The sequence below is a fragment of the Nuphar pumila genome, chromosome 4 (genome assembly GCF_984573655.1).
Source record: "Nuphar pumila chromosome 4, dmNupPumi1.hap1.1, whole genome shotgun sequence".
In the NCBI taxonomy this organism is placed as follows: Eukaryota; Viridiplantae; Streptophyta; class Magnoliopsida; order Nymphaeales; family Nymphaeaceae; genus Nuphar; species Nuphar pumila.
In genome coordinates, this window is record NC_143252.1 from 950,274 (window position 1) to 967,771 (window position 17,498).

Consider the following 17,498-nt stretch of genomic DNA (forward strand, 5'->3'; position numbering starts at 1 on the left):
AATTTATGGGTTTTTGGTTTGGGATAACCAAATTTATCATTTTGACTGGTTAAATTAAAATACACAGTTAGTTTTTCAAGAATCAACCAATAACTTCATGCTTTCAACAAAAATATTAAGAAAACTCATCCAACAATTTTAAATACATCAAGGACACATTAGATTCATGCATACAACTATGAAATCATATTGTAAACATAGAAATACAATACATACATGAAACTAACATCCAAAATTTTATATTTTTCAAAGAGAACACATTTTCTCTATAAACACCATAAAATCAATTTTCAAACAGGAATTTTGTATTTTTAAACCTCCATGCACAAAACCATACCAATGCCTCTATAATTTTAGGTTGATATGCATGCTAATATGCATCTGGTGATCATCCCACAACATGTTCATGTATCCTAGCACTATACACATGTACAAAGTTATAGTGTACCTACTTCAAAATCAACAAATCTATGAATACTCTTCCTGAATTGTCTTCACTGAATGGCTTCCTCTCTTTGATGCACACTCAATAGAGCAGTCACCCAAGACATGTTCTTCTTCCAGCGAGGGTGTGAGGGAGAGAGATATGAAAAGAGAAAGCGAAATGAAGGTAGAAAGTTAAAAATGTGTGGGAGGCGAGAAGGGCCTTCATCTTAAATAACCTTCTCAAAAGGTCTCCAAACCATATAAGGAAACCTATTGCAATATTTGGGTAATTTGAATTTCTAATTAATTTAGGATAAATTTATGAATTCTAGATAATTAGGATTCCTAACAATTACGCTAATTAGGATTCCTATTAAAATAAGAAAACAATTTAACTTATTAACTAAGTTAAGAGAGAAAGAAAAGGAAAGTAGGTGGGGACGTCCCCCCCTTGGTTTGACTTGGACTTGGTTGAGTCCTTTTCATTTTGGACCCCAAGGTTTAAAAGGGCCCACATCCTATTGGACATCCCACCCTAGGATCCAATTTACCATTTGAGTCCACATTAAATGGGTGTCTCGCCTCATAGATTCCATTTCAAATATTTCTGGATCCAAATATAATTATCCAAATCTAAATTGAATTTTAAACCAAATTTGGGACATAAATTTTATCTTTATTTCTCATAAATTATAAAAAATTCTTAGGTGTTACGCTACACATTCTGGACCTCGAACCAGCTCTATATCCTAACCGAGCCCAAACTGCATCACCTGAACTAGCCGTTTAGCCCTGTTTTCACCCGTATCACCTTGTTCACCACAACGAGGAACCTTCGACCTCTCCCTCACCATGTCAACCAGGGTACAAACCCTAGTTCACCGAACCCACAGGTCCCAAGGTGAAAACATCTCAGGTTTGATCCATTAGAGTCTATCAGACTCCGATTAGAGTACTCATCCAATGCAAGTTGTGGAATCCCGACCAAGCCTTATATCAATCTCAACACTGGTTTATCCAACCCAAACCATTTTTTGAGGGTACTACAGATTGGTACCAAAGCAAACCTCAAGATAACATGGAGAGACCATATTCCTGTCATGTGGACAAAAGTGCAAAGATTTGCAAGCATGCAAAACAAGCTCGGGCGATTGTCAAGCAAGCTCATGCTGAGTCGGTCCATGTAAGGCAAGAATGCAATGACCATCTCAAGCATATTGAGAGAGTTATAGTAGATCTAGGAGTGCAAATGTATGTTCTCCACATGTAGAGGCACAAAATCGACCAAAGTACTGGCTTCAACAGTGGCCAAATAGGGAACGTGAACGAGTTGATTCTTGATATGGGTCAAAAACCCCAATTTAAAGTTCTTCATTTTTCTGATGAGAAACATGTATGAGTGGGTTTGCAAACTCAAGCACTTCTTTACATGTCATAATAAGCTCTGGAGGAAGCACACATAGCTGAAGTGATTGCTCGTGTAGAGGGCATGGGTGGCTTGATCTTGTATATGCGAAGCTCACATGGGATAATTTTGTGGATGTGATCATCGCAAAATTTTTCCTCTTTATAATATTCTCTCTCTTCCTTCTCTTTTCCTTTTCCAACCTTTATTTTCCTCCTTTTTGAAGGGAGAAAAAAAAAGAGAGAAAAAGAAGAGAGAAGAGAAAAGAAAGGAGAGAAGAGAAGAGGAATTATTTTGCGGGTCTCACTTGACCTTAATTTTGAAAAGTATTTGAAATAACTCGCCTCCGTTTTGAAATATTTGCGGGAAAACTGGGAGACGGGATCCGCTCGTCGGTATGAGGTTCGACCGTTCCTGGCACCTATACCAGGGGTAATCGAACCAAGGGTCGAATTTATGCCTTTTGTTTTGCAAAGAATTTATCTAAGTATTTATCCTAAGTCTAAATGCACAATGAATCATAATTGTGCAAATGCAAAGATGTATGCTCCTTTTGAAAAAATGTTTTGAAAAATTTCCAAGTGAATCTAATAAAGTGAAGAAATGATTTCTAACTTAGAACTTAAGATTAAAGTTTTAAGTTTTTTTAGAATAATTAAGGGTTTGGGAAAATAAATCTGGTTTTTGGAAAATGATTTTGAAGTTTTGAGATAAAAGAAGAAAAAAGGAGTTTTCAAAGTCATGAATGGACTTTGAATCAAAATAAAAATGGAATTGAATCAGAAGATAGAATTGGAAAAATAAAATTGAGAAATGGAATTGATTTAAAAATTGGAATTTTCAAGATGAAAATCCGAATCCAAGATCTGAATAGAGTTCAAAGTTGAATTCTAAATTTAGGATCTGAAATGGAAACTTGATCTAGAATGGAATGGAATTGGTTTTAAGAATTGGAATAAAGATGAAATTTGGACCTGAAATTTTAAATGGAATTGGATTCAAGATTTGGAATCCAGGATGAAATTTGGATTTGAAATCTAAAATCCGAAGTAGAATGGGATTCTGGATCCTAAAATGGAATTTTGGATTTGCAATCTGAGATTCAAAGTAGGATTGGTTTTGGATCCTAAGGTGGATTTGGATCTGAAGTCTAAGATCCAAAGTAGAATTGGATCCTGGATCCTAAGGAGGATTTGGATCTGAAGTCAGAGATCCAAAGTAGAATTGGGTTCTGGATCCTAAGGAGGATTTGGATCTGAAGTCAGAGATCCAAAGTAGAATTGGGTTCTGGTTCCTAGAGTGGAATTTTGATCTGAATCTGAGATCCAATAGTAGATTGAATTTTGGATCCTAGAAATGGAATTTGTATCTGTAATCTGAGATCCTAAAAGGGGAATTGAGTTTGATACTTGGAAATCTGGATCCAAGTTGAGACTAGGATTTAACTTTGGATTTGGGTTATGAAAAAGTCCAAATAGGACCTTTAAAAATGGATCTGGGTTTTAGAAACCCAGATTTAAATTTAAGTTTTGAGATTCAAATCCAAACCTTGATTGAAGATAAGGGGATGAACTTGATTTTGAAATCAGAAGATAACTTTGAACTTTGAAATTGAATTTTGAATTGAGTTGGAAGTTTGAATATAAAATGATTTTGGAATTTCAAAGTCAAATTGGACTTTTGAAATTGAATTTTTGAATCTTGAAATGAGATAGAATTGGATTTGAATAAGATTTGATCTGAGAAATGAAGAAGAAGAATCACTTGGAATTTTGAAAAGGAAATTTTGAAAATATGATACGATTCTATCCTATATGATGAATGAATTTGAAATTGGATTTGAAAATCATATTTCATTCTTCAAAATGAATTTAAATAAGATTAATGATATAATACACTCCTGACTATGGTCATTGAATGTATTATATAATAGTCATATCTAACTTCAAAGGAAGGATAAAATATCTTTTTGGTGCTTTTATAGAATTTAAAATGAAATTAACCCTCAATATACCCTGACTATGGCCATTGGTATATATTTTGAGTTAATTTTAAGTTAAATTCTGATAAAGGAAGAAAATATTTTAGGAAAATATGATGAATTTTGAAAAATGGATCTAGTGTGGATCCAGTGTTATTTTGTAAAAGATAAAAATGCTAAGTTTTGTCCACACCCTGACTATGGCCATTGATGTGGATCATCAACTTAGTATCAATTACCTCTTACAAAAATGGTGCATGTGCCATTCGTGTTTCACCATTGTGAGAATTTGGGAAATAAAGAAAGATGTATGGAAACAAACAATATTTGCAATGCTCATTCATTCTACCTAAAGCAGGAAATGTAAATTCTTATTCCAACCTAACTATTACAATGGATAAAACCAAATGTACAACCCCAAGTAATGATATATTTTCCATACTTCCTGCAAAAATACTGGGTTAATATGAGAAAGGAAAAAAAATTTCACACATATCATGTGGATATCTACAAAATGTTCATATGAATAATGACAAGACAGAGAGAATGATATATGTACTCATACATATATATATATACATGTATATGTTATATAGGTATATATATGCATCTATATATATGGATACATATGGCTTGAGAAATAAGATGAATTAATGGTTTGCAAGTGGTGGAGCTGGATGATAGTAGTAGTGGAACATCACAGCAATGCTAAGCACTGCTGTGAACCAGTGAAATTCTTACTGCAGTGACCACTATTGTGAGTGTGTGGAAATTACAGCAATGTTTAAACACTGCTGTGAGTGAGTGGGTCGGGGTAATGAGCTGGGTAAAATTTATCACAGCAGGAGGGTACACCAATGACAAGCTAGAAAAGGGAGCACCACTGTAAGTGTTGCAATAATGGTACGAAGGTGAAGACAGTGCTAAGATAGCAGTACATGGGTGGCTGGACAAGATATGCAGTGCCATAAACATTGAGGTATGCAGCTGGACTAAAATAAGTGAATGCCATGGATGGTAAGTGGAAGAGGTGCTGAGTTGATATAATATCAACTTTTATGTGGTAAGTACAATGTTTTGTGAGGGATGGGTGCAGTGAGGTGCGGCTAAAGTGATGCAAAGACGTGTGCTGGGAACACTCACAACAATATGAAGTATTTGCTGTGAGTGTTTTTAGCAAAACAAGATATTTGCTGTAAGTACTTACAGCAGTACAGAGTATTGTGTTACCAGTACTTAGGCGGCTCGAGAGTGAACTGTAGTGAACAGTGAATATGCATGCAGATGCCTTCAAACTTGATTCCAGTATCATGCTTTATAATGCAATGTTTAGGCACTTAAATAACACTTTTCTGAGGTTGTTTGATCAAGAAAGGAGCATTAACAAGCATTGCTACAGCATCTCCTATAACTACCTCTAGACTGGCAGAGCGTGTCTGCTTTTTAACATAGCTCAACCCAACGTGCTTGGGTTCTGTGCTTCCAACTGAATATCTTGTGAGCTTCTCGATCTTTTTGCCATTCACTGCGATGGCACATCCTGGCTTTGTTGGACCATCCAAACGAGTTCCCCATAATTTCTGTTTGACTCCATCATAAATAACAAGCCTAGCAATGATCACCTGTCCTTTATAACATCCTTTGTTTAAGGAACAACTTTCCAGAGACAAGCTTCAAGGATATCGAATTTACCTGTAAGTTCTTTCCCTGGAGCTGGACATCCTTTGAGCACTCTTAATCTAGTGAAAGCACACATAGCCTTTGTGTGTACTAATGGTGGTTAATGAAAAGGGGATTATAACGGTGAATATGCAGAGAGGCTAATGAGACATCAAATGGGAGGCAACATATAATGGGCTGAATGTAAACATACAAATGGACATGATGTGCAATACAATCGGCAATGATCTTTGATCTTAAAATGAAGATGTATGAATCAACCAACATGCCATCTGATAAAATAATAAGAATATTGGAAAATCCTGAATATCCATGATATCAAGTGGAAAATAAAGGATCCAAACAAAATTTCGATGCTTCACGAGATCCTGCCGAAGGTACTGGAGGTCATGACAGTATTTAAAAAAAATGGAGGATCATTCAGCACCAAAACGTTGTCAGTAGGATGCTGCAAACTGGTTCCAGTGGATGCTACAAATGGTTGTAGGGATCGATAGATTCCCTTCGGAATAGAGGATTTAAAACCCCTGGGTCTCAAAAAAATGAGATTAATCACTTATTTTCTGAAGTAAAATCAGCACTTAAGCTGTCAAGCAACTTCCATGGCCCCCAAAAAGATAGTTGTTCACAATTACCCACCATAAAGATTACATTCTCCCGAATGAGTCTTACATATAAAGGCAGAAGCTATTCCACGGTACACAGAAACAACAGAAGGGAAACATCAGGAATAGGTTAAATTGGCTATATAAAAATCTGTTGGAGGGTCCAAAATATGTAAAACTTGTTGAATATTTATAACGAGAGGAGAGAAACAAGAGATTCAGATTGCCATATTCACGTGTGTCCTCATTTGAAGCACTTAGCATCCAGCAATGCCTTGCCTGCAAAAAGGTTCTTCTGGGACCATCCAGAGGATTCTCCTCTGATGATGATGGGCAAAGGCAAAATGGGCATCCATCAAAAAGAGAAAAAGCATTACCTGGGTATGAACAACATTCACACAATGACAGATGATGGCCAGGATCCAGTTGCAGAATCGAATGTTATACAAAATCTATGCTATCATGGTGCCAGGATTGGGATGCTATGATATCACAGTAAAAGAATATATACATAATGGAAAAAAAGAAGACGATATAAGCGGATTAACAATAGCCGAAAGTTTCAGATCTATATTATGAATGAGAAAAGCATAAAACAAAAAAGAAAGAAAGAAAAAGCATTGGCAAATGGATAAACGAAACCAAAGGAACAAGACGGTGTTGACTAATAATGCTATACCAAATGACACCTAAACATGATTAAAAGAGATCAGGTATTGCGAACAATAGATAAAAATGCATACTAAGGATAAAAAAAAAATTGATTCACCTATATGCATAGCTGATTACGGCTCACAAAAGGGGTAAAATACAAACTCAGGGATTGAAGTCCCAGTGGATCCATAGCGACGGGATTCAGATCCCAACGCAATCAGAGGATTAAGGTAGCAAGTGAAAATCTGGTATAAGCATGAGAGACGTAAGAGAAAAAAAGGGTAATTAATCAAAAGGAAAATAAATAAATAAATAAATAAATAAAAATAAAACTAAGGATCAACCGACAAATTGAACTGGGATTAGCATAAGCATATCAAATTACTGTATTCGATATTCTGAACTCAGTTAAAAGAAACAAAAAATGTGAAAAGGATGTTGGAACAGGATTATTCCCCTTTGATTTGGTTTATTTGTAACTCAGTTTGTTACCTACAAACTGATGTTACAAAGTGTGCATCAATGGACACGAGTTAAAGCATAGAAGAAAGAAAAAAATGTGTTGAAAAGAGAAAGAAAGGGGAATGAAACAAAAACAAAAGAGAAATGTAGAAAATGAACGAAAAAAAAAGAAGAAGAAAGAAGAGGATGAAAGAGAGAAATAAGGTGTTGGAATCGGGGATTTTGTTGTTGTAGCACAGGAGAAGAGTTGGTGTTGCTATAAGCAACCCAACACAACCCAAGGGTGCGTCAATGGAATAAATAAAGGGAAAAAGAAACAATACAGAGAAATTTAAAAAAAAGAAGAAGGAGAAGGGGGGTCACTTACCGTGGATCAGCAATAGCTGAGATGGGAGGAAATCGAAAGGAGCACACGGGAAGGTCGGAAATGGATTCGTAAAGAAGACACCAGGACAATAGATGCTCTTCGACGCTTCGAGAGGGGTAATATTCCTTCTGATGCACGGTGAGTCGCTTTGTTTCCGTCGGTGGGGAAAAAGGATCTGAGGTTCTGTGGCTTCCTGAATTGCGATCGACAACGGCGGACCGAGCTTTCGTTCACTGTTGCAGGGTTAATCAGGATTGCTCAATGGAGTTTTTGTAATAGGGTCGACCTCCCTGAATATGAGAAAACGAGAGGAAAGGGGCCCTTCCTTGTGTTTTCGCTGGATAGAAATTCCTTTCAACTGATTTAGCCAGAGAGAAGATGAGAGAAAGGGGAAAGGGAGGAAGAGAAAAAAAGGATCATGAAAATGGAGGGGTGAAGGCGATGGTCGAAAAGGGTCTTCTGCGTGCCCTTTTAAGGAAGGGGAAGAAAATTCGGGAAGGAAGGCCGTTGGGAATCGACGATGGGAGAGAAAAGGGGGTTCGGAGATGGAGGGTTTTGCCATCGAGCGTTTGGACGAGAGAGAGGGAGATGAAGAAATGGAGAGAGAGAGCCGATGCGAGAAGGAGAGAAGGCCTCCGTAACCCTAAAAAAAAAATCGTTTAAGGAGGTTCCTTTTATCGAAAATTTCAAAGGCCGGTTCTCTTAAAAAAGTTTTTTTGCAAAAACTGGTTTTCGTCAAAAGGCTTATTTTTCAAAAAGAAGTTTTCAAAAACCGATTTTTGTTTCTATATATATATTTTTATTTTTTTAAATTTTTTTTTGTATAAAACTTTAGAACTAGGGGAAATGAGAGTTTTTTGAATTTTTTGATAAATATTTACAAAAAGAAGAATTTTTTGAGAATTCGGGTTTTTATTTTTGAAATTTTTCTCAAGAAGGGATTTGGATCCGATTCGGATCAAAACTAGGTCATAGATAAGACTTTGAGTCCGAATTCAAGGAATGAATGAAATTTTTGGTTAAAAATTGACCTGATTACTCAGAAGATGGGCTCAAGGGCAAAAGGGGGAAATTTTGGATTTTTTTTTTGAAAAAAAAATTGGGGTGTTCACAGTGGATCGGGTTATGGAGAGGTTTGGGCCCACAATAAGCCCATCATTTGGATCTCAAAAACCTCAAGCAATGGGACAGCTTATACGATTACCAAGTCAATCTTGAAAAACTTTGCAGACTCTTCCCTTCATTGATGAGAAGACCTTGCTCGAGTCTTATGTCGGTAGGATGCAGAAAGACCTTTGTATTGAGGTCCTAGCTATAGTCGTGAGAAGTTCAGATGGGGCCTATAGGGTGACCAAGCTCTATGATGATAAGCAATGTCGACTCCAAACGATACGAAAGTTGAATCGGCCAACTAATTCTCGCATTTTCTCTTCGGGTGGATTGCCTATACCGGAAGCATCCAAAGGGGGCTCATCAGCCCCTAAGGTGGAGCATATCACACTTGCACAATATAAAAAATACATCAAGAATGACCTATGCTTCAACTATAACGATAAATGGTTCAAAGGCCATACATATGAGCACTACCATATTTTCCATGTGATAGAGTTCAACTCCGATGAAGATGAACCGCTTGATGGGGCAGCAAGTGAATAGGAGCTTTGTCATGACATCTCCTACCACACTCTTTCGAGCGTCCCTACGCCCAAATCCATGAGTATCAATGGCTTCTTTATCTCCCATGAGGTAAACATTCTTATTTACACGTGAAGCACCCATAACTTCATTTGCGAGGGTGCAGTTCAAGAGACCGGGTGCAAATTCAAGGAGTACCCATTTTTTATGTTATGGTGGGTAATGAGACTAACTTGAAGTGTATAGAGGTCTGCCCGACGTGTGTTTGCAACTTCAAGGTGCTAAATTTGTGGACATATACATCTTACTTATTCACCGAATTGATGTGGTCCTAGGGATGCAATGGCTAGGTTCATTGGAAAAAGTAGCTTGGGATTTCTTCGTGATGGAGATGGCCTTCGGGAAGGATGGAGGGGATGTCATGCTGCTATCAGGCCTCATATAGCAGAGGAAGTGCAACCAAAGGGGGTCTTACATGGTCTGTCACCTAAGAGGTCCCAAAACCACAAGATTTTCTTGAAGGTTGGCAAGGTCCCTTGAATGTGAAGCCCTATAGCATGGTCACTTCCAAAAGGACGAAATTGAAAAACTAGTGGAAGAGAGGTTGTGCCAAGGGATCATCTGTCTTAGTGTGAATCCCTTCTCCTCACTCATGCTCTTGATGAAGAAGAAGGATGGCACATAGAGGTTTGGTGTAGATTGTCGGGCTCTTAATAAGATCATAGTAAAGGATAAGTTTTTTATCCCAGATATCAAGAAATTACTAGACGAGTTGCATGGTACCGATTACTTCACCAAGCTAGTTCTTTGTTCTGGGTACCACAAAGTGTGCATGGACCATGAGGATGTGCATAAGACCACTTTCCAAATTCATAAGGGCATCTATGAGTTCTTGGTCATGCTTTTTAGATTGATGGAAAGGCTACCTTCCAAGCAATTATGAATGATGTTTTCAAACCAATGCTTTAAAAGTTTATGCTAGTCTTCTTTGATGATATTTTGGTGCACAGTTGTACATGGGACACACACACTTGCAGCATGTGCATGTTGTTCTAAAGACCTTGTGGGAGCACCATTTGAGTGCTAATGTCCAAGTGCGTAATTGAATAAGTCACTGTAAGTTACCTTAGCCATTTTATTTCTGGCCATGGTGTACGAGCCAATCCGAACAAGATTGAGGCAATGCGAGTGTCACTCAAGCCACAAATTGTGAGAGATCTTTAGAGTTTCTTGAGGTTGACCAGATATTATTGGAGATTTATGAGGTACTACAGTCACATTGCTCAACCCCCTACCTCCCTCTTGAAGAAGGACAAATTTGTATCGTCTGATAAGGCTATTGATGCATTCGAGAGGTCAAAGAATGTGATGTGTCACGCAGCCGTGCTTGCCTTGCCGGATTTCTCTAAGGTGTTTGTAGTAGAGACAAACGCTTGTGATACTGAGGTAGGTGTTGTCCTCTCCCAAGAGGAATGCCCCATTATGTTCATGAGCAAGGCCTTGCCTAATTGGAGTCGAGCATTGTCTACTTATGACAAGGAGATGCTTGCTATGGTACTTGTAGTAGAGAAAATGACGTCTCTACCTCCTCATGCATAAGTTTGTTTTATGCACTGACCAAAAAAGCCTCAAGCATTTATTGGAGCAGCGGATCACCACTGTCAGCCAGCAAAGGTGGGTTATAAAGCTAATGGGGTATGACTTTAAGATTCAATATAAGAAGGGCATGAAAAATAAAGTTGTCAATGCACTTTTTTGGTGATTCAAGAAGCCATCAAATTTGCACACACTCACCACTGTTGAATGTAATGCATGAATCGAGACATGTAAAGCCCAAAAGGGCCATAATGGAATACAAAGGATTATGTGTGAGATGGGTAAAGACTCCGAGAGTGACCCTAACCACACAATTAGATGTAGGGTCTTGTTCTATAAAAGGACAAATCTATTTATCGTTAAAGAGCGATGTGATCTGGGTTTTTTTGCACGAAATACATGATGCCCCAAGTGAAAGATACAGAGGTGTGTCCAAGACTTATAAGAGTGAGAACTCTACATGGGGAGCCACTTTCCAAATTCAAGAAGATACATAGCATAAGGGAGAAGGATGAAAGGAAATAAAAGTTGAGCCACCAAGTCAACCTAGTGGGGGCCATAGAGGGGTTCTCTAAATAAGAAGGAAGACAAGAAGAATAAAGGAAAGGCTAGGACACCCCTCACTTTCCAAATTGGTGGGACAAGGCCTCTTCCTCTACTTTTTTATTCTCTTTTGGCTTTATTGTTTTTATTTTATAATTTTGAGTCCACCATGATTTTTTTCTTTTTATTTAATTATATTTTTAGCAACTTAGTTAAGCTAAATAGGATTTGCCTAGGGAGGGTCTTTAGTTGGGCTAACCAACCCCCTCTGATTTAGTTTTGACTACCAATTAGGATTTAGCTATAGCAGTTATAGGGTGTATAAAGGATATGTGTTAGACTTGCTATTTTGGATTGGATGTGGACTCAACCCAAGTTCGCTCACTATATAATGTAGCTTGGGGATGTATTGTGGAGTTTATGAAATTAAGGAACATGAATTCTCCCCCTCTACCTGTGTCTCTCTCTCCTCCTATGCCCCTCTCTATCTCTTCTCCTCTTTTGAACAATCAACAATGGATCTACTAGTACCTTTTTCCTTCTTTAATCTCTTCTTATCCATGTGAAGACCAGGTCTCCAAGGACTGGCCATTCACCCTCTTTGAAGAGCCCAAGTCTTCGGTGCTTTCAGACTGGGTGATTTAGCTTCTCGCCATGAGATCCGATGTTGTATTGCATATCATGTGTCTGAATTCCAAAATGTAAGAAGGAATTTTTAAGCTTGTATATGAGTTGTAAGTGAACCTCTATACCTATCCAAGCCTTAGAATCATTATGAAACCTTAAAAGTCAAAATTGCACTTTTTGGGAGCTCGATATGCCTGTTTTGTCTGATGTGACCTCTCTAGACCCCCTATAGCCTAACCCACGACCAAAAACTCATGCCACACCATCCTTTACGTTTCTAGACTCCATATGAACCTTATCACAAAGTCTCATAGCCATTTGACTTTATTTCACATCAAAACATGAAACCATACCAGTACTCGAATACTTTATTAGCATGTTTAGCCTATTCTTTCTTGCCAAACCACAGACCGCCAAAATGAGGACCCTAAGGCCTCTACCGCACCATATCCAGTGAGGTGCATGTCCTAAAAGCCATTACCCATGAGTCCCAGGCACTTCAACCAGCAGATTCGATCTATTGGAAACAACATGCATCCGTCTAGAGTACTTGTCTGCCACCCGGCTTTGTATCCTGACCGGTCCACCTTTCTAGGAGTATTTGGTTAAGCCTGCCTCAAGTGGTGAAAATTTTGAGACCACTACAAATTGGTATCAAAGCGAACCTCTGAATATGGAGTCTTCACAACCTGGTCATCTTGAAAAAATTGATGAGACTCTCTGGCACACAAAGCAAGCATGTTTATTCGTCAAATAAACTCAAACTGAGTTTGTCCAACAATTTCAGGAGAGCAATGACCACATTGATCAGGCTGTAGCAATCCTTGCTGATCGTTTGGATGTGATTCCTCAGTTGTCACCCCGACATTTCAATCGAAATCATGGTTTTGCCAGAGACCGCATAGAAGCAACACATGATTCAATACTAGGTGAGCCGCCTTTTAGCCATAACCATAGATTTGGCAAGAAGCCTATTTCGATATCCCTCCTTTTTATCGTGACATCATAAGGGAGTGGGTGTTAAGTTGAAACAATATTTCATGTGTCATAATGTGTTGGTGGAGTCAAAAAAAGTTTCTGAAGCAGTCGTCTGCCTAGAAAGTGACGACCTTTGATGGTACGAGTGGTTGGACACCGTACATGGAAAACCCCCTTGGGTTGATTTTGTGGAAAAAAATATGGAGAGATTTGGTCCTACGATTCTTGTTAACCATTACATGGACTTGAAGAATCTCAAACAATGTGAGAGATTGGAGGAGTACCAAGCTAAATTCAAGAATTTGTAAACTTTTCTTCTCTATATAGATGAGTAGACGTTACTTGGTTCCTACATTGGAGGGCTGAGGGAGGACCTTCACAGTAAGGGACCCGTAGGAGGTCTATAAGGTGACCAAACTCTTTGATGAAAATCAACGAAGGCTTCAAGTGATGCGCAGACCAAATCGGCCCATTGATTTTTGTGTGCGATCTTCAAGTGTATTGAACAAGTCGGGTGCAGCCTGGGGGACTACAACAGCCCCTAAAGTGAAGTATATCTCATGTGCATAGTGAAAGGAAGCAAATTATGGAAAGTTGACTGATATCCAAAGGGGAAGACATTATCTCCTACTTTCCCAACTCTCTTTACTTTAATTAAAGTCAAACTAGCTAGAAAGTTTTCATATTTTATTAAGAGACTTAGTTAGCTAATGTATTTCATAGTTTTCTAATTAGTTTAGAATCCTAATCAGCTAGGATCTTTAAATTAACACTAAATTCACATAAAATTTAAGATTGATAAGGTTTAGAGAGAATTTCCTTATAAGATTAGGCAGCTACACAAGAGGTTATAAAAAGGGCTCCTATTCCCTTTCCACCCACACGCCCCCATAGATTTTTTTTATTATCTTCCTCTCCCTATATCTCTCTTTCTATCCGTCTTCCTTCATCCTCCCACAAGGCCCTCCTTAAAGCAAAGGAAGCTAGTGTTGGTGGTATGGCTGCATCATTGGTGCTGCATACGTAGAAAGGATACATGGTTGAATACAAATTTGAAGAGTTTTAGAGTAGATTTTTTTATTTTGAGGTAGGTACACCATAACTTTATATGTGTGTATGGTTCGAAATACATGGGCATGTCGTGGGTTGATCCCCAGATGCGTATTAACAAATATCACAACCTAAATTCACCTAGGCACTGATATGAGTTTGAGCATGAAGATTTTAATAAACTAAGATCCTTTTTTAGAAATAGGTTTTGTGAAAAACGTGTTCTCCTTGGAGAAACAACAGATTTCATATGTAGATTCATGATTATGTATTGTGTTTTTATGTTTACAACATACCTAAATATTTGTATGAATGAATATGATGTGTTCTTAATGGATCAAAATCATTGGATGTGTTTTCTTCATGAAAATCATGAAGTTCTTGTTGGTTTCTTTAAAACTGCATGTTGTTTTGTGTATCTTGATCTGACCAGTTGTAAAAATAATTTTGGGTGTCTCAAACCGTGAACCCATAAATCCTATAAAATTATGGAGATATTTTATACATATGAAATCAATTTCATGTGAAGATAGAAAAACTTTATAAAAATCATATATTTCATAATACCAAGATCTATGGATATGACTTTAATGAGTGTTAGCTTGGATATATAAGAACACACGATTAAATATTGAAAGCTGATTTTTCATGGTCTAAAAATAAAAATCAGGGAGGTTGCTCTAGAAACTATATTTTTTTGGGACATGTTCTGTCAAATAACATAAACAACAAATATTACATGATTTTTAGTGCTATGTTGGAATCGAAATTAAGTTTAAATTTTTGGGGACTTGAAAAAATCTAAGCATTTAACTTGTTATGTATAATTTATGGCTGGTTTTTCATTGGATAGACTGAATTGGGTAAGATTGTTCTATAATCAGAAAACAACTTGTGCTTTTAGAATTTTTAATTCTTAATCTGTAATGAGTTAAGATATGATTTTTTGTTAATATGCATGCAACATGTGCATGGAGCTACCATAAAAATCTCAGATCCAAAATTATTTTGTTTCATTTAAGACAAAAATTTTAAGGATTGATAAATTTTGTGATAACAGTCCCGAATTGGGAAATTATGTTTGATTGCATATCATAGTTCAAAAAGTGAATCAAATGAACATGACTTGGTTTCAGATATGAACCAGATAGATACATGACATACTAATGTACAATATGTGAGCCTATTGAGGTTATGTGGTTGTACAATCAGTTGTGAATATCTTTTGAATATTATGTTGTAAATTTTTGTCATAAAGTTACAATGAGTTGTATGATGTGTTAATGTACACCATAATATGATGATATCCAACATGATATTATGATATGCAATATGATATTATGATGTGCTATAACACATGAAAAACATAAATGCACACGTGGAAGCTCATGAATGAACTTGTGGTTTAAAAGAACCAATATGATGCTATGAGTGCATGAATATGTTGTGTGACACATGATTATAACGTGTTGTAAAACATGAAAAGCATGCATGCATAGAGGATCACTCATAAACGAGCAAGGGGATGAAAGAACCCATGGTGTGCTAAAGATACACCAAGTTATAAAAAAATATACATGCTTACATAACATAATAAATGTTTGATTGATTTAAAGGTACCATGTCGTATGAATACTCGAATAATTTAAATGCACCATAGCATACTGAATGAGTTATCAACATGAATGAACTAATAAAATTGTGTAACTGCCATGAATGATTAGTATGATACACATGCCTAAAATTCAATGTGAAAAGTCACCCTAGAGAGGTACTTGGGCTATTGAGCCATGAAGTGTTGAATGATAAAGGCACATGTGATGGAATGCATTGAACACTTATTTTAATAAAATACCCAATAACTCATTAACAACTATAGTTGTGTGTTGCGAGCTGGTTAAGCTGTCTGCTTGGCTGAACGAGCTCTTGACCCATGGTGCGCTATTGTGGCATTAGTGATAGCCACAATGGAATCATTGTCGATGGCAAATCGACAGGCGGGATATTCAACTCCATAGATTTGTCGTGCAGGGGTGGGTTCTCCAAAGGCCAGTATCGCAGGTAGCCTGCAGTGGACTTGTGTGTGCAGGAACTGTGGACACACATTGTGTTGAGTACACATTGTTAATGTGTATATATCTAGTCACTACATCGGTCTTGCAAGGGTAATGCATCATAAGGAGTGTGGAAATATGTGATCACTCGCCTCCATTTGGATTTGTACCATTAAAATACTCACAACTGCTATTCAAAACCCATCCAAGATATTTCTTCTCACTTTCCACTGCAAGCATTCTATGGACTTATGCATGTCATGTACACACCGTTTATCAACAGTGCTGGCTCATACTGGATCACAGTCTTATGCACATTGCAAGAATGTTACGACAAGTGCATCTAAGTCCAAATACATCTTTAAATTCGGCCCACAACATGTTGGGTGCATTCGGTCCATAATTACAGTTTGATTTATGCATAGTTTTAACAACATGCCAATTGTTGTATCTGGGGTTGTGACATGCTTTGGTAATACCCTATAATGATACCACTTATTGTGATCGCTACCCACAACCCCAAGATCTATGACAGAACATGTAGTTTTGCTGGTTTGACCTCATCAGCCTCTCCAATGACATAGCCTAACCCCTAACACCTATATCATACCATAACACATGACCTTAGGTCCCTCTAAATGCCCTAAACTAGGTCTTTTTATATATGAACCAGAATCTCTTTTTTATTCACGCACCGAGCCTAGTTTTGACCAACTTGATTTAGCCATTTAATCCTATTTTTCATGTACCACCCAAACCATTGAGATGTACTCAAGGTAAGGTTTTGGTGTTTCAGGTATCAAACATGGATAGGGTATTGGATAAGGCAATGATCATTTTCAGGGGTTGTGTATCAGGTCTAGGGAGGTGGAGAGGGTCAGAGAAGGCAAAACAACCCACATAACGAGACTCAACTAATCCTTCGAGTGCAGTCTTGGCCTAGGGGGCTTGGACGACTTTATAAAAGGTTAGAGACTGATTTTAAGGTATGATAAGGGTGTAGGAAGTGTATAAATACCTGGTACAAAGATGAGAGGATGACTTATCAGCAGAACTATGACTAACAAGGCTCCAACGTTAAATTCTATAGGTAAGGAGGTGCTCCACTGCACTTTGGGGATACGAGAAGGGCTTGAGACCTTTGAATTGATGAAGGACCAGCCTAAAGAGAACTAGCCTCACGTGAATCATAGAGGAAAGAGAGAGAAACATGAGAGAGGAGAGAGAAAAGATAAGAGGTTGAGGAGAGAGAGAGTGGGGCAGGACGGCTAGAGAGAGATAGCTCGAGAAACTTTAATTTGTTATTTAATGCATAAAAGGGGAACCCTAGTCCTTTATTTGTAGAATGAAGGCCTGAAGTCCAATCCTAAACTAACTGTGACTTAATAAAGAATCATATCAAGAATAAAAAACTTAACATGAGAGCGACTTCTAA